The sequence below is a fragment of the Triticum aestivum genome, chromosome 6D (genome assembly GCF_018294505.1).
Source record: "Triticum aestivum cultivar Chinese Spring chromosome 6D, IWGSC CS RefSeq v2.1, whole genome shotgun sequence".
NCBI lineage: Eukaryota > Viridiplantae > Streptophyta > Magnoliopsida > Poales > Poaceae > Triticum > Triticum aestivum.
In genome coordinates, this window is record NC_057811.1 from 193,882,477 (window position 1) to 193,896,147 (window position 13,671).

Here is a 13,671-nt window from a genome sequence, read left to right on the forward strand (position 1 = left end):
AAGCAAAAAATGCAACGACTTCTATCCCAAGTATGCTATATGTATGATGTTTCTATGCTTTGATCCAAGATGATCGAGTATGACAATCTTAATGTTGTATGATGCTATGGTTCTTGCTTAAGCTCTTTGCTTATCTTTCTCCTTTTTGCTTAAAAGCTTGTTTGGCTCCTTGTTGTTTGAGCTCTTTTCTCATGCAATGCTTCACGAACCAAGATAGCAATTGTGTATGCGAAGACAACTTTTGTGACACAAGAGATGATACCAAGATATGCAACTCAATGATGGTATGTATGCTATGTGAAGTATGAACACTAATGTGCACAAGTCACGTTGCCGGCAATACTCAAAGGCTAGTCTCGATGGGTAAGCTACGCAAAAGTAAGGCCATGGGTTTATCAATGCAAATGCAAGAGAGTATGATGATATCGCTATACCAAGATGATATGAAGGTGAAGGTAATACCAATGTAGCCGTTCGTAGTAGTCCTTGGAGAAGATGAGCGGTGGTGATGTTGTTGCCGAACCGTACCTAGATAGCCGAAACACAATAGGATACGGAAACCACAACTCAAATTCTCAAAACAAAATGGGTCAAAATTGTCGGAGTTGGTAGCGGGAAAGGCTATGGTGGTGCTATGCGGAAGTGGTGGTGGTATGCGGAAGTGTATGTGGGCACCCGGACAAAATTTGGTGAGAGTTAGGCGGAAAGCGGAGTGGAGGATGGAAGTGATGCTGCCAGGGGCCGGATGTCCGGGCTGATGGCCGGATGTCCGGGCTTGGGATCCGAAGAACACCGCGTGGAGAGGTCAAATCCGGGGCAAAAAATTCGGAGAATTTGTGGATGGAATTTGGGGAAAAGATGGGGAAAAGCTATATCTACCTGCAACACACGAAATCCGCGGATCAAATCCAACAAAACTTCATCACACCAACAAATCACAAAAAAAAATTGGGGCTATTTTTCTGGGGCAATTTTCGGGTTAGGACGAAAAACAACAAAATCAAGCTAGAAAACAAAGAGAGGGGGCTCCGAAATCGTGATCAACGTGGCTCATGATACCAAGATGATGTAGGGTGGAACCCTAGATGGCCGATCTTTCACGAAAGGAGCGGATCCCAACTAAGAACACGAAGAACACGAGGGGAAACACAAGGGGAAGACGCGAGAGAATCACTCAAACCAACAAGAACAATCACACATGTGCTAGATCCTCGAAACACAAAGAGATACACGATCCAAATCCAACAAGGGACGATACATAGGTAACCGGTTCTTCTCCGAAAGGAGGTCTTGAGGGGGGCCACCCAAGAGGGGGTCTTGAATCCAACGTGGATCATCTCCGAAGAGGGGCCGCAGTCTCTCTCGAGGAGGAGATCCGTATGGATGAGCAATGCTCTATCTCACATATGAGCTAAACCAATGCTAACCCTAGAAAGATGGAGGAGAAGGAGTATATATAGTCTAGGGGGTCGAAGGGGTACACGGGCCTCGGCCCTTACTGTGCGCAGACAGGGGTGGCCGGATGTCCGGGCGACGGGCCGGATGTCCGGGGCTTCAGGAGGGGCCGGATGTCCGGGATGGGGGCCGGATGTCCGGGCTGGACGCCGGATGTCCGGGCCCTGTAGGCTTGGGCGTCTGGGCTGCTACTGTTGTGGTTGCTCCAGGGGCCGGATGTCCGGGGACTTGGCCGGATGTCCGGGGCCTGGAAGGTGAACTTGCCCGTTTCCATTGGTTCTCTTCATCCGTGAACTTGGCGGCTTGTCCGTCTTCACGTGCATCCTCGGGAGGCTCCTCTTGACACCTAATAATGCATAGCATATCGGACTTAGGTAGTAGCCATGTCTCGAGTGGATCATATGTGATATCACTAAGGAAGGAAGTCACCTCGTTCTCGAGAGCTCTAACTCGTGCTCGTGTCATAGGTCCTCTTGGCTCTTGATGAGACGCTGGTAGGTCCATGGGGATGACCGTAGGATGCTCCGCATCATCTCCCCTCCCATGGGAAAGATCCAACCTCGGATCAAAATCCTCATCACCATGGTACGGGGATAGATCTTTGATGTTGAAGATGTCGCTCACGGAGTACTTGTCGCGTGGGATGTCGATATTGTATGCATTGTTGTTGTAGCGTGCAAGCACCTTGAAGGGTCCATCCGCTCGGGGTAGTATCTTGGACTTGCGTTCCTTGGGGAAGCGATCCTTGCGAAGGTGTAGCCACACAAGATCTCCAACATTGAACATCATGGGTTGCTTGTTGACGTTGAGCTTGGTCGCGAGTCGTTGTACTTGGCGCATTTTTGGTTCAAAGAATGTATACTACCTCCGTTGCAAAGACATGTGGATGTGATCAACTCGTTGCAACTCTTTAAGTCATTTGTTTCCTTCTGGTCTTTGATTCAGAAGTTGTCGTATCCGACTATGTTTCCGCTGTAAACAACACAAACAGAAATTTCAGTTATGATATGTGCATTGCAACGGGAGTTAAAAATCAACTACCACCCCCTCCCCAACCTACCCTCGAAGTTCAAAATCTAAACGTTTGATTCATCTGTATGCCCATACATGTCAATCGGAACTTTATATTATTAAAGCAACTTTAAATTCTAAGATTTGCAAGCTTGAATATTTTTACATGTCTAGTTTTCAGAAACAAAAGATTGATGTTTGCCTGCAATTATATCGAGTTTTTAGCTTTAAACTTCATTGTCAGTCTACTTGTAAATTTCCAGTAAGCCCATGTGCCAGCAAAACTTCAGCCACTTCAGCTGAATGGGGCACTGTATACGTTGGCACAATGCCCAGTGTTTTTAATGGCCAGCCTCAAAAGATAGAAGTACTTTAGCATATATGTGTAGATTCAGACCAAGAACCCTTGCCAATTCAAAAATAAATATATGAAAAGTACATGTGATTGAAGTATACTACAGAAGAACCTCAACAGAGCAACTATTGTCAGCCAGTTAGAGCAGAATACAAAATAAGTATTGACAAGAACAACATATATAACATTTTGGATCATGAGTAAGTTAATACATCCATTCCCTAACTTTATGTAAGAATCATATTTGGCATTGTATGGATCGTATGTCAATAGTAGTTTGTGTTGTTTACTTGGTATACATATCAATGCATATTTGAAATTTGAATGCTATTAAGCAAAGAACATTGCAGAAACAAAAATCTTACCAAGGAACCAGGGAAGACAGAGACTGAAAAGTCCGAGAAAATAAAATAGTTTTTGGATATCAACCTTTTCTTATCTTTCTCTCCAGCAAACTTTTTGAGAATCACTGGAATGATGTAGATAGGGACTTTGATTCCAAAGTACTGTAGTAAACATATGTGGTATATTCTAAGGTTGCACCAGAGGTATTCAAAGTAGATCTTCCAATATTACACTCTGTTCTTTTAATAAAAAAATGTGTCATTTGGTCTCTTTACATCAAAAAAAGTCTGGTTTGGATTCAGGATGAACTGCATTTCTGCTTGCATGATACAGATACTCTATTTTTGATATATAGACACGGTAATTTTTCAATCACATCTTGAGGAAAGTCTACAGCAAAAACAGAGACAACTCGGAGATGGTTTCAGATAAATACACTATTGATTCACTCGGAGTAACTGAATGGAACAGTAAAAGAAGGGAAAAACATCGACACAACCAATCCCATTAAGCAACAGGCGCCCTGTTTAAATATCCTCTCTCTCAAGTCAAGCAGCGAGCACACCAAGCAACGACAAGGACTCCATGAAGCTGGAGTAGAAGCCACTGCTAGCTAGTATTCACAGGCTAATTGTTTTATCTAAGTAATAAAAGCTTACTACTTATAAGCAAGCCAACAAATGCTGTCGTCTTGGCTTTCTAGCTCCATGCCTCCGCTCGTGACCTGGCGGCTACCAAAAGCAGACAGAAGTAGTGTTTGCAGCCGACAGTGCTTTTCGGGCGATGCGGCCGTAGCGGAACAGGTGGACGCTTGCCGTGTGAAGGAGCGTCATAGGAGAGCAGGCGCGGCCCAGTCGAAGCATAGGCGGATGCACGCCTGGAGGCAGCGGGGCCCCTTGGCGGCGCGTGCGTGGCGAGTGTTCGGCATCACGGGAGAAGTGGTAGCTGCGAGGGAACACCTGCCGCCACTCCAACTGCCGCTCCCACTACGCATGTACTCCATGTACGGCCACGCCGTCGTCGCCATAGTCTTCAACATCGGGGGATGGACTGGCGGATCCGGCGGTTTTGGTGGCTGGCACGTCTCCGATGGGGCAAGCTCATCCCCGCACATCGCCTTCTTCTCTTGCTGACCGCCACCGGAACAACCCACTGCCCCTCAGCCGCCTCCTCTCTTTTTTCCCTCCTCTCTATTCTCTCTCAATTCTCTCCTCTGACTTTTGCCTCTCCGTGCAGAATTGCTCCAAGCCGTCCTCGCCCGCGCTGGATCCTGCTCCAGCGACTGAGCCACGATCTGATAGGGAGAGCCGAATTTATTTTTATTAGGGGTAGGCTCACCGACGGGGTGGCGGCGGCGCGCGGTGGCTCGGCGCGGCAGCGGCACCGGCGGCTCGGCGCGGCGGTGGTCGGCGGCGCGCAGTGAGGCGTGGTGGAGGGTGGGAGGAGGTGACGATGGGCGAGATGGGATCGGCAGGCAGGCTCGTGCGAGTGTTTTTTCCTTTTTCCCCACGTACCGATTCAGGTTGACTTACTATGAGGATTGCGGGTTGAATACCCAAAACTATGGGCTTTCTTGCAAAACTGACGACGATGTACCACCAGAAGCAATAACTGGTTTAGTAGTAGGTAAAGTTGGCCATGAAGAAGCGCGAGTTTCGCAACTTACGCCAAGGAGGGCGCACCGTTGGCCAGTATGTGGATGACTTTAGTAAGCTAGCACGTTATGCCTCAGATGACGTTGCTGCGGATGCAGCTAAGCAGGAGAAGTTTCTGGAAGGACTGAATGATGAGCTGAGCATGTAGTTGATGGTGGCAAATTTCAATAACTACCAGGAGTAGGTAGATAGAGCCCTCATGATTGAAGGGAAGCAGCAGCAGATTGACAACCGCAAGAGGAAGTATGGACAAGGGAAGTACAATTCTGGAGCTCAGCAAAGACCCCGCTTTACCCCGAACTCGGGAGGACTTGTCCATAACCATGGAGGCCACACTCACAATGGAGGAATTTCGCACAACTATAGTGGCTCCAAAAATGGGAATGTTAATGGAGGAAGCAAAGGACAGAACCGTTCCAACCCAGCAACACCAGCCAAGAAGGATCTAAGTCACATTACTTGTTTCAAGTGCGGGAAGAATGGACATTATGCCATGGAGTGTTCTGAAGCAAAGAATGGCAATGGCAATGGAAGCTTTGGGAAGAAGCCCAAACCTTTCAACAGGGGACAAGTGAACCACATTAGCTAGAGGAGGTTGAAGCGCAACCTGATGCAGTAATAGGTAAGTTTTTGGTTAAGTCATTTACTACAATCGTTCTTTTGATACTGGTGCATCGCATTCATACATATCAAGGGGATTTGTGGATAAGTTTAAACTGCCAACCCAAGCCCTTAGGTCACCCATGTTAGTAACCTCGCCAGGAGCAGAGTATATGGCTAGTCTATGGTGTGATCGGTTACCATTAAGGATTGGTAACTACCAGTTTCCCTCAGACCTAATAGTATTGGAGTCACAAGGACTAGATGTGATATTAGGCATGGATTGGTTATCGAAGTATGGAGGGAACATTGACTGCGCCAGTAAGTCAATTTTGCTTACCACCCCAGAAGGAATAAGGATCAAGTATGTATCCCGGCATGTGTCGAATAGGACTCAAGTAAATTCCTTATCAGGAGTTGTATAGGAGGAAGTACCAGTGGTGAATGATTTCCTGGATGTATTTCCAGAAGAGTTGCCAGGCATGCCACCGGATAGAGACATTGAGTTTTGGATCGAGCTTTTGCCAGGCACAGGGCCAATATCAAAGAGACCGTACAGGATGCCCGCAAAGGATTTAGAGGAAATTAAGAAGCAGATTAAGGTTACTGGATAAAGGTTACATTCGCAAAGTTCGTCACCTTGGGGATCACCAGTACTTCTAGTGGAGAAGAAGGATGGATCGTTGAGGATGGTTGTTGACTATCGAGGATTGAATGAGGTGACAATTAAGAACAAGTACCCACTGCCGATGATCAATGATTTGTTTGACCAGCTGCAAGGAGCTAAGGTGTTTTCCAAGATCGATCTGCGATCAAGGTACCACCAGCTGAAGATTCGAGAGCAGGATATACCTAAGACAGCTTTTACCACAAGGTACGGAGTATATGAGTATACTGTTATGTCATTTGGTCTGGCTAACGCACCTGCCTATTTTATGAACATGATGAACAAGGTGTTTAAGGAGTTTTTGGATAAGTTTGTCGTGGTGTTCATTGATGATATCCTGGTCTACTCGAAGAATGAAGATGAACATAAGGAGCATTTGCGTTTGGTACTTGGGAAGCTCAGAGAACACCAGTTATATGCCAAGTTCAGCAAGTGTGAGTTTTGGTTGAAGCAAGTTGGATTCCTTGGACATGTGATATCCGGAGAAGGAATAGCAGTAGACCCTACGAAGGTTGTCACTGTGACAAATTGGGAAGCACCCACGTCAGTTGGAGAGATCCGGAGTTTTCTTGGACTCGCAGGATACTACAGGAGGTTCATTGAAAATTTCTCGAAGATTGCGAAGCCCATGACGGAGTTGTTGAAGAAGGACACCAAGTTCAAATGGACGGAGGAATGTGAGGCCAGTTTTCAGTAGTTGAAGAAACGCTTGGTTACAGCTCCAGTGTTGATTCTTCCAGATCAACGCAAGGATTACCACGTGTATTGCGACGCTTCTCGTCGAGGACTTGGAGCGGTGCTTATGCAGGAGGGAAGAGTTGTCTCATATGCCTCACGGCAGCTTAAACCCCATGAGTTGAATTATGCTACCCATGATTTGGAGTTAGTAGCCGTAGTGCATGCGTTGAAGACATGGAGACATTTTCTCATCGGAAACCATTGTGAGGTGTACACGGATCACAAGAGTTTGAAGTACATCTTCACGCAGAAGGAGTTGAATCTCAGGCAGAGGAGATGGTTGGAGCTCATTAAGGATTATGATATGAAGTTGCATTATCATCCCGGAAAGGCTAACGTAGTAGCTGATGCGTTGAGCTGCAAGAGTCATGTCAATACACTCATGACCGGAGAGTTACCCAAGGAGTTAGCAGAGGATCTTCGTGAACTATGTTTGGAAATAGTTCCGAGAGGTTATGTAGCAGCATTGGAGATTTAGTCTACTTTGATGGATAAGATCCGAGAAGCTCAGAAGACGGACAAAGAGATTGTCGAGATAAAAGAGAGGATGAGCAAAGGAAAGCTAAGGGATTTCGTGAGGATGAGCACGATACCCTATGGTTTGAGGACCGCGTTTATGTGCCAAATGATCCGGAGATCAGGAAGTTGATTCTGCAAGAGGCCCATGATTCGCCATATCCGATTCACCCAGGAAATACCAAGATGTATCTGGATTTGAACGATAGTTTCTGGTGGACCGGAATGAAGAAGGATATTGCGGAGTATGTAGCAGTTTGTGATGTATGTCAGAGAGTGAAGGCAAAACATCAGAAGCCAGCTGGATTGCTACAGCCATTGCTGATACCCGAATGGAAGTGGGATAAACTAGGCATGGACTTTTATCACAGGATTGCCCAGGACCTGTTCAGGCTATGATTCGATATGGTTTGTAGTCGATCGTTTGACGAAGGTAGCTCATTTCATCCTAGTGAAGACCACTTACACCAGTGCTAAGTTGGCAAAGATATACATGACCAGGATCATATGTCTACATGGAGTTCCGAGGACCATTGTATCGAATAGAGGAATCCAGTTTACCTCAAAGTTTTGGAATCAGTTGCATGAGACTTTGGGAACCAGGCTAGAGTTCAGTACAGCTTTTCACCCGCAGACGGATGGACAGACTGAGAGAGTCAATCAGATTCTGGAGGACATGTTGAGACCTTGTGCGCTAGACTATGGATCTAGTTGGGACGACAATTTGCCATATGCAGAGTTCTCTTACAACAACAGCTATCAAGCCAGTTTGAAGATGGCCCCTTTCAAAGCCTTGTATGGAAGGAGGTGCAGGACACCATGATTGTGGGATGAAGTTGGAGACCGTCAGTTGTTTGGACCAGATTTGATTAAAGAGTCTGAAGAGAAGGTTAAGCTGATTCGTGATAGACTCAAGGCAGCCCAGTCCAGGCAGAAGAGCTATGCAGATTCTAAATGCAAGGAGACAGTTTACGAAGTCGGAGACAGAGTGTATCTTCGTGTATCACCACTCCAAGGAGTGAAGAGTTTTGGAGTTCAGGGAAAGTTAGCCCCGAGATTTGTAGGACCATACCGTGTTTTGGAACGCATGGGAGAAGTTGCTTACAAGTTGGAAATTGCCCGAAGGATTGTCAGGAGTTCACGATGTGTTCCACTTTTCTCAGTTGAAGAAGTGCCACACAGAGATGGCTGATATTCCTCTGAGAGATACAGTGCCACTGGAAGCGATTCAGTTGGATACCGACTTGACCTACGAGGAGAAACCAGTCAAGATTATTGAGTTTGCCAGCCGAGTCACACGCAGTAAGGTTATCAAGTTCTGCAAAGTTCAGTGGAGCCACCATACCGAGGATGAAACCACCTGCGAACGAGAGGAAGACCTACGGAAGGATCACCCTCACCTATTTTCTAGCCAACCCGAATCTCGAGGGCGAGATTCATTTTAAGGGGGTAGGTTTGTAACATCCCAAATTTTCGATTTGGAATGTTATGCATTAGATCATCATTGCTTATCATATTTTATTGCATTTTGGCTTGATCCTAGAAATTCTACGCAACTCAAGGACCCACGGAGAGAGTTGGGGATTTCGTTATTTTCATATTTGAGTTTTCTCAAATTTTGAAAAGAGGATCGTTTGATTTTAATTATTTTTCTCTTCGAATATTTCTTTTATGAAAATAAAAGAGAGGAGATAAAATGAATTTCACAAAACAAAGAAATATTGGAGATTTAATATTAAAATCAAATAAGATTTTTATTCAGAGTTTTATCACTATTTTATTTGAATTAGGAAAAATATGCGTTTTTCAAAATTGCATTAGGGCCCAAATAAATGTTCACTTTGTCCGATAGATTTTTAGAGGACGGGGAAAATTTATTTCAGGATTTTTGGAGTCCGTTTAGTATTTCTTTTATTTGTTTTTTTGAGCGGAATTTTTTTAATTAACAAAAGTCAACCGACTTACCGGGCCGTGTCCGACCAGGACACTGCGCCCGGGCGGCTTTAAAAGCCGAGGCCCGCGTCCCCGAGGCCCAAATCGCCGCCGCCCGAACCCTAGCCCGCCGCCGCCGCCCGCGCCGCTCGCCGTCGCCGCCGGTCCTGCTCGCCGACCGCCGCGGCTGCTGCTGCCGCTGCCGCCCGAGCCCGCCGCCGGAGCCGCTCGCCGCCGCCGTCCCGCTGATCGCCAAAGGTAGTCGCCGCCGGTTTTCGTGAGAAAACCGATCGGTTTTCTTTCGAAACCCTAGATCCCTTTTTTATTTTAGATCGTTTTTTTGGTTTAGTTATTTAGCGAACCCCCGTTCATACGCTCGTTTTAACGAACGGTTTTCACCGGTTAACCACAGACAGCGAACGTTCGTTTGTTAGTCTGTTCGTCAGTTTTTCTTTTTCTCGGATTTTTCGCGATTATTTTCGATCGCGATTTCTGATCCAATTTTCGTTTTAGTTTAACTTTTCGCTCCTTTATCGGAATCAGGCGATTGAAGCGCCTAGATCTTCGTCTTGAAGCCCTCTTTCTGTTTAACCAACTTGAACAAGATTTTGCTACTATAAAATTTGACTTTAGTCCAGATTAGTAAACGGATCTTGTTTCTTTCGCAGTTTGAGTTTCGTTGCTTCGTTCGATTTGATTCTTTTTGCAAACCGGAGTTCTTAAGTTGAACTTTCTGGTTAGATCTCTTATTTGAAGTTTTACCCGTGCTTCTAGTTGAGTGCTTATTGTATGCTTGTTTGTTTGCGATAGAGTACCCGGAGTGCGAAGCGTGCTACTATGAGTCTCTAGGTTTCGCGGATCATCAGCAAGGCAAGTAACACTTTGATCATACCTCTTTACTACCCAGTTTTATTGCATTAGATCAATCCTCAAACTTTTGCATGGTTAGGATCTGACTAAATTGTGGGTTTTGGGAAGTAGATGAGGTAGTACCTATTCACCTGTTTATTATCAAACCTATGGGAGTTACTTCTACGTTATGCTTATATTGCTATGCTATGCTCGTAGACGTGGATTGGGTTTGAGTGTATTCCATGACAGATGTGAGATTGTTTATTAATGGTTCAACTTGAGGTGGCAACTTAAATCACATCTGGGTGGATTGCTTGTGGGCACCTGGAGAATCTAGTGTTGTCCTAGGATATCCCGGAGGACCCGTGTGATCATCCTACGGCCCGCCACCCAGGCTCAAAGGGATCATAAGATTATTCATGCTAGAAACTTCCGTGTGCAGCCACAAGCCATTATGGGCTCTGGCATAGTTGAGTATGTTGCGTGAAGCTCTTAAAGAGGTAGACTAGCAGATGTAGTGGGATGTAGGTGGTACTGTCTATCCAGAGTAGAGAGTTAATGCTTCTGAAAGACTATGTCTCGGTCATCTGTTTCTCAAACACCATGTAGTGCGAGAAATCAATCGGAGGAGATCGAGTCTTGTGGGGAAAAGTGTGCAAACCTCTGCAGAGTGTATAAACTAATCATGGTTAGCCGTGTCCCCTGTTATGGACATCTTGAGTATCTAGTTCTTGGATTATCATGTGGATCTCATCACTCTTAATTTAAATTGATTGGGTTAATGATGATGCTTAATTGGGATTGAGTTGGAGGAACCTTCTCAATGTTTAACAACTACCATGATAGTTAAATAAAATTTATTCCTTTGTTGTAGGAAAAAATTGGCTTTTCGCAAAACATATTAACCATATAGCCTCCACCAGCCATATATGCATGTAGTGATAGCATTATTCTATTCTTTATTCTCTTGTGTTACATTGCCAGCATATTCCATGTGCTGACCCGTTTTCGGGCTGCAACGTATCATGTTGCAGACTTTTCAGACGACGAGTAAGGAGCCATAGGTCGTTGTCTTTCACTCAGTGATGCCGTTGGAGTTGATGGACTCACTTTATCTTCCAAGCCTTCCGCTGTTATCGTTTTAGATGGCCTTAAGCCATATTTATTGTAATAAGTTCTCTTTTGAGACATTCGATGTAATAAGTGTGTGATTGCTACTCTGTTATAAATCCTCAATTACTATGTGTGTCAGCATTACCGATCTAGGGATGACACTGATGCACAGAGATCAGACTGTTTGAGGTCTGGTCGCTACATGACAGCTTCAACATATAGTAAAGAAGAACAAGTCGACCTGACCTGACAGAAAATATACTAACGGAGAACAACTCGACCTGGCCTGTCGACCACAAATGTCTCTGCTACTCTTCCCAACAAGGAACATACTTATTAAAGAAGAGAAGAGGATCATCTTAAAGAAGAGCAGAAGAGCAAGCAGATTGAAGATATTGCAAGTCTTTCTATACAATGTCGGTTGCCCACCCATGATGAACCAGAGCGCACAGAGAAATAGTATTCCTTCCGGTCTCTCCATATGTGTCTCACATGCATTTCGAAACTAAAGTAGGAACATTTAGCTGACCAATTAAACATCTCTCAGTTTTACTAATATCAGCATAATATCATATTTGAATTTGTACAACTAAGCTTGTTTAGCTCGATGGGTGGAGAAGTATTATTATGACACGAACCATGTAGGCTGACCATGGTCATATAAAATGGGGAAACCGTAAGCATGATGAGTATAGTGTTGACCGTGGCAGTGGGATGGCAGATCCGAAGCTGCAAACCGCGCAAATAACAACTAAGATTTGGTATGGACAAGAAAGTACAGTCAACAAGTGACAAAGAAATGCAATTCTGCTATCTCTCTATATGTCGCGACATGCATTTGGAAACTCAAGTGGGACCTTTAGCTAACCAATTAAATGTGTCTGTTAACTAATATTAGTATCATATCACAATCATATTTGAAAAACTAAGCTTTGGAATTTTGAGTGTTGTGTTCTTTAACTTGAAGGGTGGAATAATGCTAGTATGACAGAAAGCACCTACGCAGATCATAGTAGAGTAGATAAAAGGGGAAAACCCTAAGCATCAAGAGTAAAATCAGGAAAGTGGAACTAGCTGAACCAGTGGGTGGCGCACATGCTTTTCGAAATGAATATAGGAACATTAGGTGACCAATTAAACGTTCTCTGTTTTAGTAATATGACCATCATATCAAATTTGTATTTCAACACCTAAGCTTTGGAATTATGAGTGACATGTTGTTTCGCTTGATGGGTTGAGGTCTTGAGGAGCAGTGCTAGCACGACACGAAGCACCTACGATGATGGTAGTGAATATAAAGGGGGGAAACCATAAGCTTTACGAGTATAGTGACCGTGCCATGGCAGATCTGAAGGTGCAAACCGGACAAAGCTACTTCGCAACCAATGTTTGCTTTCAACTAGCCACTACGATTTGGTACGGACAAGAAAAGTACAGTAAACAATTTACGATCTATTTTCTGGGTGAGATCAATTACTTAAGCACATATGATAGAGTACCACCTCTCTTGCGACGCCGTGTAGGCCCCTGCTGATACATTGAGGGTGCTGCGGGTGCGATGGCTGTCAGCGGTGGGGAAGAAGACTTTAGATGGCAGACGGCCGGGTCGGGGGATAAATCCTGTTGCCGTGGACGAGGCGGTCGTAGGAGCGGCAACGACAAGGTGGACGACGGCACCGATGAAGCGAGAGGACGGGAAGAAAGGATCCTGGTCTGGCACCATGGATGAGAGACGTCCATCTCTTGCAGTGGACGACGGGGTAGCGGCTCCGGCAAGGTGGAGGATTGGGTGGCGGACGGAGGAGGCTGGCCGCAGTGGGGAGGTTGTTGTGGCGCCGACGGTGTATGAATGGGGAAATGGAGGTGGAGGGGGGATCTCAAACTTGGGGCGCGCTTGTTTGAAATGTGGGAAAGTTACGAACTTATCCCCCGTTTAAAATTTCAGACATCACATCAGTTGGGGATAGGACGGTAATCTTGCATCTCCCAAATATTTGCCGGTAGCAATTTTAGGCGAGGAGAGGGTGTTTTGCCGCCCATGGTTGGCGCCCACGGTGTATGAACGGGGCTGACAGGTAGGGCGGTTGTGTCACGTCTGAGGGAAGTTACACATTTGCCCCTATTTAAAATATTTGCCTACATTGATTTCAGGCGAGGAGAGTTTGTTTTGCCGCCCACCGTGTATGAATGGGGAAATGGAGGGAGAGAAACATGTCTTTCGGACGAACTTGAATCAAATGTGTTTTGTCGCCCATGTTTGGCGCCCACCGTGTCTGAATGGCCTCAGAGGCGGTCGTGTCACGTCTGATTGAAGTTACTAGTCTACCTCTATCGACAGCAGTGAAATCCGGTCGATAAGGATGTCAAAGTGTCAGGGGTAGACAGTAATTTCCATCTCGCAAACACTTGCTTCGGGCAGCCCACAAATGATA